Source organism: Theropithecus gelada, chromosome X, assembly GCF_003255815.1.
Source record: "Theropithecus gelada isolate Dixy chromosome X, Tgel_1.0, whole genome shotgun sequence".
Taxonomy (NCBI): domain Eukaryota; kingdom Metazoa; phylum Chordata; class Mammalia; order Primates; family Cercopithecidae; genus Theropithecus; species Theropithecus gelada.
Genome location: NC_037689.1, coordinates 149,071,457 through 149,076,599, shown reverse-complemented (window position 1 = coordinate 149,076,599; position 5,143 = coordinate 149,071,457). Strand labels below are relative to the sequence as shown.

General features: G+C 39.2%; 1 non-coding gene across 1 annotated transcript; it reads right to left on the bottom strand.

Annotated features, from left to right (window-relative positions):
* Nucleotides 1–854: 854 nt before the first annotated feature.
* LOC112616814 lies at nt 855–961 on the bottom strand. The gene has a single exon (XR_003117810.1). It is a non-coding gene; the product is annotated as a U6 spliceosomal RNA (small nuclear RNA).
* Between the last annotated feature and the right edge of the window lie 4,182 nt (nt 962–5,143).

Here is a 5,143-nt window from a genome sequence, read left to right as displayed (position 1 = left end):
ATACATGTGCCATGTTGGTGTGCTGCACCCATTAACTCGTCATTTACATTAGGTATATCTCCTAATGCTATCCTTCCCCCGTCACCCCTCCCCACAATAGGCCCCGGTGTGTGATGTTCCCCTTCCTATGTCCAAGTGATCTCATTGTTCAATTCCCACCTATGAGTGAGAACATGTGGTGTTTGGTTTTCTGTTCTTGTGATAGTTTGCTGAAAATGATGGTTTCCAGCTGCATCCATGTCCCTACAAAGGACACAAACTCATCCTTTTTTATGGCTGCATAGTATTCCACGGTGTATATGTGCCACATTTTCTTAATCCAGTCTGTCACTGATGGATATTTGGGTTGATTACAAGTCTTTGCTATTGTGAATAGTGCCACAGTAAACATACGTGTGCATGTGTCTTTATAGCAGCATGATTTATAATTCTTTGGGTATATACCCAGTAATGGGATGGCTGGATCAAATGGTATTTCTAGTTCTAGATCCTTGAGGCATCACCACACTGTTTTCCACAATGGTTGAACTAGTTTACAATCCCACCAACAGTGTAAAAGTGTTCCTATGTCTCCACATCCTCTCCAGCACCTGTTGTTTCCTGACTTTTTAATGATTGCCATTCTAACTGGTGTGAGACGGTATCTCATTGTGGTTTTGATTTGCATTTCTCTGATGGCAAGCGATGATGAGCATTTTTTCTTGTGTCTGTTGGCTGCATAAATGTCTTCTTTTGAGAAGTGTCTGTTCATATCCTTTGCCCACTTTTTGATGAGGTTGTTTTTTTCTTGTAAATTTGTTTGAGTTCTTTATAGGTTCTGGATATTAGCCCTTTGTCAGATGAGGAGATTGCAAAAAAATATGGAATGCTTCATGAATTTGCATGTCATTCTTGTGCAGGGGCCATGCTAATCTTCTCTGTATCGTTCCAATTTTAGTATATGTGCTGCCAAAGCGAGCACAGTTATAGGTATATTTAAAAGGCCTTTATGTTTTTCTTTTCTTGGACCTTGTTTTGCTGGAAAAAGGTGTTTTCTCAGTTGATTGAATTCTTTTTCTCCATTTTGCCTTGTCACTCTTAATACACACATGAGAATGGGGAGACCTCTGTTTTCCTCATGGAACCCCAGGAATTAAAAACAGATAGATCCCTCTCAAAATCTGTTTTCGCCCCACCTATGTCTGTTTACTAGGCCTTAGAAGCTACAAGTTTTCTGAGCCCTGTCTCTTAAAAGGACTCCACCTGGAGGCCAATAATCCAATTAGGAGATTGGCAAACAAAAAATCTTATGGCAACTGGGTTTTCTTCTACCTGTCTGTGTAGCCATATATGTGTTGTATGTGTGGTGTCTATGAAAAAGAGTTCTAATTAATTGGCCTAAAGGAAGATAAGTGCTTGGATCAGATATTTTTTAAAGGGAAGATAAAGCTCTGGTACCTTTTAGTTCACATGACTGTAATCTTTGAGAAATAAAAACAGCCTTAAAGGTTATTGGTAAAGTGCAGATGTTGTCAAAATATTAATAGGTGAACTAAATTATGCAGGTCAGATACTAGGTTTGCTAAATGTTTTAAGGTTATAATTGATTTTTTGGTTTTTGAGAACTATTTAACTGGCCCGCTTCACAATTGGTAAGGCCTGGGGACATATGGAACTAACTACACCCTTAATTATGCTGGAAGGAGTCAAACTTGGCTGTACCTAGCACATAATTAAAACGACTTACCAGGTTTTACATTAAAGTTAAAAATTTCTAGGAGCTACCATTATAACATGTAATTGAAACTACTAGAAATAAATTTACATGCAAGGTGTGTAAGAACAGTAAGGTGTGTTTTTAATACAAGATTATAAGAAGGTGTGGAAATGTAAATTCTTGCCTAGGGTTAAAGGATTGTTTTGAGTTAGATAAGATAAAGACAAACGGTCAAATATGTTGTGAAAGGATTGTAAAAATCAATATTGCCAAAGAAATTCTGTGTGTTAACTTATTGACTAAATTCAAAAGGATATTATATGGTTTTTCTGTAAATTGATCATTGAAATAAAAGCACAACAAGGTACTGTTAAGGCACTAATCTGCTCTTTAGCAAAATTTGTAAAGGGTTGTAGAAGGTTTTTGCTTTTTCAAATTTCTAAGTCATCATTTTGGCAAAATAACGTGGTAATTTGGATTTCTATTTCATAACATCAAGTGTTGTAAACCTCTAACATATTTAACAGGCTTCCAAAAATCAAACTTCAGTTTCAAAATTGTCTTTCCTGATGCCTGGCTTTTGAATACAACAGAGGGCCCCTGGAGTATCTAAAAAAAGAAGTAAACAGGATTATTTGATATGTTGAGTTACATGGGATTTCTAAAATCGTGTTTGGTATTCCTTAGGTTATATTTTGGTGAATAGTACTAATATATGTTCCAAAATTATATGGGATTTCTAAAATTCTAATGTCTAAAGCATATGCTATCAATCACAATTAAGGTGTCTATGTTAAGTTATTGTAAACCACAGAGATGACCAAACTTTTTGTCAATTGTGTTTCTAACTGGAACTATCCTGGATATTTTGTTATTCCCAGACAATTGTTGTCTTGTTTTGATCCTTTTCAAAAGATGATTTATAATCTATAGATCTTTGACAGGTGAAATGTTCACAAATATCAAACAAAACAAGAGTTAGTTGAATGGACTGAGCTAATAGAAAACTGGGGTAGTCTTTTTGACTTTTGCTTGAAAGATTGCTGATGCTTGTTTTGTTTTTGAGAGTCAAGGAAACTTACTTTGAACAATTTAAGGCCTTTAATAATTGAGTAAGATATACTCCTGTGTACAAAATTTGGAGCACATTTGTCTCTCTCTGCCTGGCTTCTCCAGAATTTGGAAACTAGTTGTGAGTATTCTTAACTCATGGTAATATAATTGTTTGCATCAGTGCAATAAGAATCCATTTTCTTTTGCAACAGGATACAATTGGAGAAACTGGTTGTTTTACCAAGGCTTTGACTGGAAGGGTATGCTTTCCTTTAAGGAGTCAAGCTCGACTTGCAGAGCTGATAAAAGCCCCTTGGGAAAACTGGCCTCATACTCTTGTCTACACAGTCCCTGTACAGGGTTCCTGACCTGTGGTGTAAAGAATGTCACTTTCTGACAGGCCCAGGAGCTCTGAGTTTATCTTGGGACCTTAAGATGAGAGGATCAGCCAACTCACGGGTATTTGAGGATACAAACCCATTATTGGGCTCGGCTTTAAAAGGTCTTATCTGAGATTCCTTGTGGAACAAAGTTCCATCAAGGCTGATCTAAAAGGCCTATGTAGAAATAATAATTCTTGCTGTACTTTATGCAAATAATTAGGCCAAATATAAACCTCAAGTCTATTTTGCAAACAACTTAGTCCTATCATGATCTGTTTTTTAACAAAAATGAGGACTGGAGAGAGAGAAATTATGTTATAAAACTTATCATACATTTGTCATTAAATTCTAGAATCATTCGTTGTTTTTAAGTTTTTGCCTACATTTTAGACTAACCCTGCTTATTCATGTGAACCAAGCAGCAATCTCCAGCTGCAGCTCAGAAAGAACAAAAGGGATAGGTGATGTAGAAATCTGGTTCAACATTCTAGTTCTGAGCAATTATCCTGCAAATCCTTCCAGGGGATGGGAATAAATAGGATTCCCATCACTTGGAGGTTTCCTTTTGGGGAAAGTAGGACCAAGGGAGCTAACCAAAGCCAAGCCGCATGCACCCAAAGCCAAACTATAGCCACCAGTTATCTGAGCATGTTACAAAACATCTTTTTCTCTTCCTTGTTGGAGGAAGACTCAATTCCACAGCTTCACCTTAGCAATAGGCTTATAAGGAATCCATGCAACCACCCCACCCCCACCCCCACCCCCACAAGACACAGTTTTGTCTCAAACTCAATTCCAAGCTTCAGGTCAAAGCATTAGGAAAGAAAACTGGATCTGAGGGATCCAGAGGCAGATGATAATGGGAGTTAAACAGCCCAGTGCAGGTGAGCATGGCTAATTCCTGCCAATTAAGCCAAGCTTCCTGTTTTACAGATAAAGGCCATGCTAGTATCCATGGCATAAATGAGGTTTAGAGAATTCAAAGGCTACTGACAGTAGGGGAGATAGGGCATACGTGGGTAAGAACAGGTACTCCCACCTCCGGGCCCCTCTGTTAACATGGGTGAAAGCCACTTTGACACCCATGGGTGACACCCTGTCCCAGTTGCCAGGACTCAGGGATACAAAGATGAAGGAAAGAAAGAGGAATGCCTTGCTTTCCCTGTCTCATATACCCCAGGTATTTGCTAGTTAGAGAAAGGAACCGGGGATGCCTGTTCTCCTCTTTCTAGATGAGTAACCATTCATCTTCAGCCTGTACCCTTTTCGAATGCACCCTGAACCCTGGGAGTCCTCTGAAAAAAATACCTTCTTTTCTTTCCTCCTCTGTCTTCTCTTCACTGATAGGTAATTGTATCTCCATACTATGGGACACTTCCTTTGGATGCATCATCCAAACTGGGAAGAGTTAATTTCCTACACTTTAAACAGTTTTTTGTTTTGTTTTGTTTTGTTTTTGCCTGCCAGTCTTTTGGCCTCCCTCTCCCTGTGTAAACTGGTAAAAGGCCTTGGAATTTTTGAACTGTCCTTACCCCTGACCCTTGTTTTGTTTTAATACATGTTTTCTAATAACCAATTTGTCTTTTCTTGCCTTCAGGCCAGCAAACTCCAAACTGGCATGCAACCAGAGCCTCAAACAATGATCCCTTTTTCCAGGGACCCTTTGATAGGCCTCTGAGGGAGCTCTGACTGTCATTTTCCCAAAACAGCACCTGCTGTCAGCAGGAAGCAGTTAAGATCACTCTTTGTCCTTATCCTTATTCTGACAGCAGTTAGATGTACTTCTTTATAAGGGGAAATGAGACAGCCAATGCCTAGGCAGATAAAAAGGGGGTCCCTGGAGAATCTCCAACCCACCCCTAACAAGTGTTTATATCAGATGCTTTTGTGCTATGAGGAAACCTGCCCAGGGCTTGTCTGGGCATGCCCACAGTGGACTAGAGCCCAACGTGTGCACTGGGGGAATTGGATGGAGCCACAGGGAATTCACACCTTACGCAGGGGAGGAGCC